The 8,838-nt window shown below is 34.8% G+C and overlaps 1 protein-coding gene and 1 long non-coding RNA gene across 4 annotated transcripts in view; both read right to left on the reverse strand.

Moving 5' to 3' along the window:
• Positions 1-8,432, reverse strand: part of LOC116185863 — a 26,244-nt gene extending 17,812 nt beyond the window's left edge. The window contains exon 1 of the long non-coding RNA XR_004150765.1: positions 8,169-8,432. This is a non-coding gene — a long non-coding RNA (uncharacterized LOC116185863). The remainder of the gene's footprint in view (positions 1-8,168) is intronic.
• The window catches only part of LOC102676606 (ras-related protein Rab-37), a 116,910-nt gene that overhangs the window by 27,181 nt on the left and 80,891 nt on the right, over positions 1-8,838 (reverse strand). The gene's annotated exons all lie outside the window — the stretch shown is intronic.

An 8,838-nucleotide genomic window follows, 5' to 3' on the forward strand; every position in this document is an offset into this window, starting at 1 on the left:
AGACCATTATTCATTGATATCGAAGAGGAATTCACGGTTACGAACATTTTTACATTTTTTTTTCTAATCCTCTAATCTTTAAAAATAAAAATCTTTGTTTCTTTTAAATATTTTTAAATTCTTCTCGAATAAACAACCTATTTCTCAATCTTGAACTAGTCGCTACCAGGGATATGAATATATTTTATATTGGATAGAATTGCGGTCAAGATTAGTGTGACGTTCTTGCAAAATAAAAAAAAAAGCGAATATGAATATTTATAATTTTGTATGGACGTTCTACGTTTCTAACTTTTGAATCTTTTATATCGAATATCAAACGTATATATCGAACATATCGTGTGTATTAACATTAATTTAAAAACAACAACGAGAAGAATGAGAATTTATAAATTTAAAAAGAAATGTGGATAAATTTCTTCTAACTACGAATTTTTTTTCAACTTTCAACCTTGAACTCAACAGGTCAAAATTCCAATTGCAAATTTTAATTTTAAAGAAATTTTCAACGATCATTCCCGTTTAAATTTACACACAAATTTTCACAAAATTTTCCCAATATATTTCCCAATACATATATATATCTCGATCCCACTCGACAACGCTCAGTTTATTACAAAACACACGTCAGCTTGGAGCCAAGGCCCGGATCAGAAGTTTCCAATTAAAACCCCTTCCCTCCTCGGTTCAAACTTTCTACAGACTCGCGGATGGAATCACGTGGTATTCGGCTAATTAGAGAATTGAACGGTTTCATTACGGGTACTGGAACGAACGAAAGGATGAAAAAGACGAGCAAAAGCGTACGAAAGCGCGCGCGCGCGCGAAACTCGTAGCTCGGCACAATGCTATCGGAAGTCGAACAATTATTCTCTATCCTCTTTGTCCCTCCTTCCCCCTCTCTCTCCCCTCTCCTCCCTCTCTCCTCGCTTGTTTTCCCGCGAAAAGAACGGAACACAAGGTATTCGAGGTATATACGAGTCGTGTAAACCAGGCGTTATTCCATGGAGGCGAGGTTGCGCTCGCTTGCTTTTACGACCAATTACACACACGTATCACCGTCACGTAAAGTATTCCCGAGCAATCGTTCGTTTCTTATCGTCACGGGACCCACGATCTCGAATCGAGTCGCGTTTTTCATCTCTCTCTCTCTCTCTCTTTCTCTCGCTCGCGCCATTTTTTCTTGAAAGGCATCGTTAAGGAAGGTGAACGCGCGATAAAGGGTGATTTAATTTGTGATTGTTCGGACATCGTGGTTTCAAGTGTCTTTCTGGAAGAAGAGATGAAACGGAATAACTGGAACTCGAGATTTGTCAAAGGTTTTCCTTTCGTCGCTTGTGTCCATAATCCGTTTCATCTTGCTCTCTATTTATGAAATTCGTGATGCCTTTTTTTTAGGAGGGAGGAATAATTTTAACTAACTCTCATCAGAAGGAATATTCGTGAAATTTTCGATCGTTCTATTCTGATTATTTATTATTTTCTAAATTGTCGATACGATTTTTATGAAACGAAGTGTCTTTCTGGAAAGAGAGATGAAACGGAATAACTGGAACTCGAGATTTGTCAAAGGTTTTCCTTTCGTCGCTTGTGTCCATAATCCGTTTCATCTTGCTCGCTATTTATGAAATTGGTGATGCTTTTTTTTTTAGGAGGGAGAAATAATTTTAACTAACTCTCATCAGAAGGAATATTCGTGAAAGTTTCGATCGTTCTATTCTGATTATTTATTATTTTCTAAATTGTCGATACGATTTTTATGAAACGAAGTGTCTTTCTGGAAAGAGAGATGAAACGGAATAACTGGAACTCGAGATTTGTCAAAGGTTTTCCTTTCGTCGCTTGAGTCCATAAACCGTTTCATCTTGCCCTCTATTTATGAAATTTGTGATGCTTTTTTTTTTAGGAGGGAGAAATAATTTTAACTAACTCTCATCAGAAGGAATATTCGTGAAATTTTCGATCATTTTATTCTGATTATTATTTTCTAAATTGTCGATACGATTTTTATGAAACGACGCGATCGAATGTGAGAATACTCGTAATCGTACGTTTATTCGTGTATTAAAAAGAAGAATGCACGGTAGTGGTATGGTAGGTAGTGGTATCAAGTTCGATAAATAAAGTAAAATAACCTCGACTATTTTTTTCTTCCTCTTCTTTTTCTTTTTTTTTTATTTTCATTTCAACTTTTTGAAACAAAGCTAATAGAAGAGAGAATAATAAAATAAGTTTACGGTTTCACGGCGGAAAATCGTAAATTTAGTATTTCCATGTTTTTCCTCCGTTTTCCCAATGGAATTGAAACGAGCATTCTCGATTATTTATTATTTATTAATCACGTGTGAATGTATTTATTTATACAAGTTGAGAAGGAGTTTTAGACCCGAGTTTAGGACGAGAGATGATCGATCGAGAGTTCGATGGATAAGGATACAACTGATTGTTGATCGTTCTAGCAAGATCTTGGAAAGGAATTCAACGATAATGGTTTCGATGATATAGTCGCGCTATTGACTTCGTTCTGTTTAACGATTTGTGACTGGCAAATTTCTACGAATGTCGCGATAAAATTTAACTCCGTCGTGAATAATAAAAAACTTCCAGGAAATACGACTTTTTTTCTTCTATCTGTGAATCTCGTGAATCACCACCCGTTCTCGATTGGATAATAATTCCTATTGCAAAATTGTGTATTGAAAAATTTTAATATTAATTAATATCCCGCAAATCGCGGATTGGACGAAATTTAAATATTGTAGGATTTCGAAATTCGACAAACTCTGGATGGCTGGAAGATCATTGTTCATTCATATATGTGCGACTTGTAATCGTCATCCGCATATTTAAATAATTTATGCGTCGGATAATATGTAAAAAATTCGTTTTCAAGTAGAGAAAAAGAATCCTCGAAATAATTACACAATCCGCGAACTCTACTTTTCAAAATTTTGAATTTGATTCCAATACACCATAACACAAAAAAGAAAAGAAAAATTATACCTAATGCAAAAGATCAAATTTCTAAATAACAAAAGCAAAATAATTTCAATTTTTCAATAATTCAATTTTTCAAAACGAAAGCTCGACGCGATATAATCAGATGCAGAGAATATTATAAACATTTCTAAATAATAGAAAAAAAAAATCTTTAAATTCTAGGATTTGAAACACAGAGCGATATTACTCACAATCAGTCGACTGTTGGAATGGCACGGTAATCAGTGATTAGTATCCTCGCGAACTAACGCATCCACTTTTTCTCTTCCCCAGATAAAAGCAAGTTTATCGGCGAGGCGTCGAGCCTCAATAAATTTGAGCCGGGTCGCTCTTTATCGTTGCACGATTATCACTCCTGATAGCGACTTCCTTTTCCATATTGCGCCGCCGTTTGTTAACGCGCAAGTAGGTATTTCTGTGCCGCTCTTTCACGCACTATTCACGTGTGTATGTGTGCGTGTATATTGCGTAATTTTTTTTTCTCGTGTTCACGTTCGTTCGCGCGGATAGAATTAACGCGAGGCAAGAATTAACGAGGACGAGCAACCTCCCTTCGAATGGGATCGAATAGACATGAATTTCACGGAATTCAATTTAGAAAGCTTGGATGAATTTTCCTTCGCGGGAACGAAAGAAGAAAATGCGCTCGAAATTTAGTCGGTAAAAATTGTAAAAATTTTCGTATGAATGTGTAATGGGTTATGCATACTATATAGGGTTGTTATAAGCCTGGTTATTAAAGCTCAGGTGATTGAGATTATGGTTACGATTATAGTTGTTGTTGTTACGTTACATTATTATGAGTAAACTATGGCTGATTATGATTTTAGAGAAGTATCATTAATTGTTAAGAAATTGTAATCGATGATTATTAGTGGCGATTTTCTTTGTAATTAAGACGAGAACTTTGATTGGGAAGTAAGGTATAAGGTATTTTCTCGAAGAGGATCATCTTCTAATTTATTTTGATAATAATGAAAAAGATATAAATAATCCAATTTGCAGATGCTTTTAATGACGAGAATTTTTACGCGATTAGTAAGGATAAAGTCGACATTGTTGATCGAATTTTCTTTCATTATTTTCTTTTGAAACTTCGTGAAATAGATAAAATTTCGACCAACAAAATTCCACTGGAAGATAGCGCAGGGTTTTATTTCAAGCCCTGTGTGATACCACCACCATTTCACACTCTGGATTTCGAGCAATTATATCGTTGGAACAGTCGTTGGAGATAGGAATAACGATGAACCGAATGTGGACACATGGGTAAACATTCGTGGGACCGAACTACAAAGGATCGTAATTAACGGGCGATCTCTGGAGGAAGGCGAATGTGGAGGAGGGGAACAGGATGGGGGTAGATTTCATTTCAATCCCGTTTACGATCCATTACTGCTTTTTGTGCATTGGTGAAACGTAAAAGTCACATGCGCCATGTGATGGTTAAAGAGCGAGAGAACTTTTGCGCTTAGAACTCTTTTGAAAATTGTCTTCTGTCTGTCGCGTTGCGTGTGCCAAGAGTGGCGTTTTAGAGCGCTAGAAATTCGGAAAGAATTGGAGGAGCGTGACTTTCGAAATGACGAAAAAAGATTCGATACTTTGAAAAAAAAAATAATTTAAGAAAATTGGAAAAAGAGGATATAATCGCGAATACACTTTACAAAAATTAGAAAACAATCTAATCGTTTGCAAATTTTTTTTTCTACATATTTTTTATTATTATCTGAAATGAATACGTTGGAACTAAAATTAACTTAAAAAGATAATAATATTTTTTCTCGAATATGCTTAAATATAAACGGAAAATAAATTTTTACATTAACTTTGAGCTGTTTGAACTATTTATTCTTTCGTTTCAATTTTTCCACCGTTTATAACAATTATGTATTTACTTAATAATCTATCACTTAATAATTCGAGGAGATATCGCGGAATATTGTACAATAAATATAAATAATTCAAGATCCAGTTAACAATTTTCGACTATTTAGGCAAAATTTCTCTCGATAATGATACTTTTTAGTAATAATTCTCAAGCGATTGATCAGTTGGCCATGGGTCATTAACACACCCCGTCTATTTATTTCCACGAGCGTTGTACGCCCTAAAAATTCGCGCCGCTATTTTTAAAACGTTCAACTCGATAAGACGAGCCGTGCGTGAATTATTATGTAACAAGGGGTGGAAGATGTCGATTAATTATAAGTCGTAGAATATATCGGGCAACCGTTTATGCACGGAGCGGTCGAGGCTTGACATTAATGACGCAAACAGCCCCCCTACTTAGGGGTGGAAACCGTTTTGATTACATTTACGCCGCATTAGTGACAGCTTTGCCCTGTTGTTGCGAAGGGAAAAGACAGTCCGACAGTCTTTTCGTTCTTACCAACTCGTTAAAATTTGTTTATACAATTTTAGAAAAATTGCGACTCGATTTTTATCGAATCGATATCATGGAAGGTTCTGTGTAAATAAAAGTGTAGATAATTATTATATCTAATTTTTCTTGAGTCAGTCAGTTTTTTATATTTGAAAATTGAAAGAAACTCACCCTCTCAAGTGTAATTTTCTCTTGCAATCCTTACACGTCAATATTAACTCACAAGAAAAATCCTTTCTTTCGAATATTAAATTTAATTTTAAATCATTGATCAAATTATACATTTTATAAATCAACACTATCTAATCCTTCTCAATATTCAATCAAAATAATCACTATTAAAATCGAGAAACTAAACTAGCCAGAAAAAATCTTCATCCCTCCACTCGACGCGGACTAATAATTTAATTTAATTACCTAATCGAAAACCCTAATCTGTTCGTCAAAACAGTTTTGAATCAACCACCTCGGCACAACAACTTCATAAATTTCTCTATCCAACACAGATCCACAGATACCCGTCTCGAACGTGTCTATTAATTCTGTAATGTTGTACTTGATCTTATCGCTTGGCCGCAAATCCGAGCGACCCGATCAATTAATAAATTACAAATTTCCAGTTTCCAATCGAGTCACGTTTTCAAATAAACCCGGAAACCAGCGACCTCCAACCAGTTCCCCATCGACTGGCACTGGAATTCTTGGAGCCGCGGCATCGCGATTTCTCTATCGCGAAACACGAGGGGGGAAACGAGGACGATTCGTACGTGGCCGGCCAGGTTGTAAATCATCCTTCCTGTCAAGCGGTGGATCGAGGGGGAGATCCACGAGAGCGCGTTAGAGCGTGCAACTTGGAATTTCAAATCGCGATTTCTTGTCGGCCGGGGGCTCTCCAGGGCTCCTCGATCGAGCGATAAATCAAAGGATGCCGCTTATTAGAGTCGTGACAAAGTTTCGAGACGCGTTCTCTTGTTTCCTCTTTGAAGAGAACGCGCGGCAGGCAAATTCGATCGTCGATTCGTGTTCGATCGAGATGAGGATACGGTTTACGTTCATCGAGAGGGGAATTGACGCGGTGAATTGAAACGAGGTGTCAGCAATGAAAGGGATATTGCGGTGGATATTGTTGGTGGTGATTGGGGGAAGATTGAGGGCGGAGGGATTGGGGTAATGGAAATTGGAATAAATGATTTTTGGGAATTTTTAGATGTGATAAAAATTGATGAAGTTTGCAAGTTGATTTTTTGTTGAATTTTGATCTTAAGGATCGATTGAAAGATATTATTATCGATTATGGCGATGAAAATTGAAAGAATTTGAATATTTTTAGAAATTTTTTTGATATTTTAAGGATCGATGAAGATTTTTGAAGGATGCTGCAAGTTGGGGTAATAGAGATTAGAATAAACGATATCTAGATATTTTTGGAAATTTTTAGATGTTAATATTTTTTTTATTAAATTTATAATCTTAAGGATCGATCGAGAGATGTTATAAAAGAATCGAAAGAAGTTTAAGTATTTTTGGATATGATACGATCTCGAGGATCTTGATGGTGAAGTTTACGATTGATTTTCAAGTTAAATCTAGACAGGGATTCGTGAATTACTCGAAGATCATAAATTTTACACGAAGACTGGCGTGACCCATATATGTGGCTAAAAGATAATGTTAATAACTTTTCTATCGCGCTCTAATATCTGTTTTCTCATCGTGGAAATGGAACAATAACCTCGTGGAAAAAATTGATTGTTAAAAGTTAGCGTAGTAGAAACTTTCTTGTAATAATTCCTTCATGTTTTTAACATTAAATAATTCTAATAATAATAAAAATATTATACAAAAACGAGATAAACTTTCTTTGTATAAAAAAAAATTATCTTCTGACAAAAAATATTTAAAATATTTAATTTAAAATTTTCTAAATTATAAAAAAAAGACATATATATATATAATAAAGACACGAGGATATTATTTTAAAAAATTAATTTCGAGATAAACTACTTATTATTTAATAATTATAATTTAATAAAAGAAACTTTATTATATGTCGAGATTGTCAGATTTTAGAAATTTCCATCATTATAACCGGAAGATCAAATATATATATGTGTATATAAAAGAGATAAAAGTACGACAAAAAAATAAATTATAATTAAATTCAATTTTGATTATAATTCTACGTAACGATCTATTCTTTTACTCCGACTTATTTCGACTTTTAACTTTGTTAATTTCTATTCAAAGAAAATGAAAAATTATGATCATATATAACTTTTATGTGACAAGAAAAATCCTATTATAATTAGAAATAGTAATAACTTAATCTTCAAATGAAAGTTAATTCATAAAACTGATCTTTAATTATCTTTTCCAACTCCGATCAATCACGATTCTTGTGATCGATATCACTTTTAATAAAAATAGCTCCATTATACGTAAAAATATAAACTTTTATTCTCTCGTGGAATCAATTTCAACAAATTATACCACATAAAAAAATTCCAATTATCGATTCAATATAATTATATCATACTTTATATTATACCTTCTTCAATTCAACTCAATCACAATCGTCGCTCTTCTTCCTATCGCAATTATATTTTAAATCCTAAATCTTAGCATCAAACTTTTCCACTACCTTAATCTCCAACACAAAATCTTCAATTTCCAATCAATCTTTTCACCCCTAACAACGAGAATTCCCACTGGTCTCTCGACAAATCCCCAATCAACATCTTAAATTCCTAAACATACCACAATTAAATTTGAATCCTTCACTTACTAATATCTTTCCAACCAAACTTTTCTCACTACTTTGATCTTCTTTGATTTCCACGAAAAAAGCTCCACTTTCGATCAATCTCTTCAAGCACAGAAATCCTCTCAAACCCTCCTCTTCTTCTCATCTCTCCAATTCCCACACTCATCCCTCGAACTTTCCAAACGCACCACAATTAAACTTCACCTCAAAATCTTCACAACCGAATTCACAATATCTTTCCAACCACTGCTTCAATTTTCACAAAAAAAAAAAAAAAAAAAAAGCTCCCCCCCACACCCCCAACCCCCCCCCAATAAACCCCCCCCCCAAAACCTCCCCACCCAAATCCCCAAATCTTTTCCACCCCCGCCTCAAATTTTCCAAAAAAAAAAAAAAAAAAAAAAGACAAAAGAATTAGTCTCATCGTCACACCCGAATTCTCTCGACAAACGAATAAACAACCCCTTGCACACAAAATTTAAAATTTCACCACCATTAAACCTTCACATCATTCCAAATATCTTCGTTACCTCAACTTCCAATTTTTCCTCCTCTCTCTAGAAGCTATCACTCCCAATCGACCCTCCTCGCACCCACGAAAATCTCTCCCTCTCCCTCGCTTCCACACTTCCCCCTCCGCGATTCATCCCTCGAGAAGAGACGAAATCCCTCCCCTTCTTCCCCCTAAAAA

Source organism: Apis dorsata, unplaced genomic scaffold, assembly GCF_000469605.1.
Source record: "Apis dorsata unplaced genomic scaffold, Apis dorsata 1.3 scaffold_309, whole genome shotgun sequence".
Classification (NCBI taxonomy): domain Eukaryota; kingdom Metazoa; phylum Arthropoda; class Insecta; order Hymenoptera; family Apidae; genus Apis; species Apis dorsata.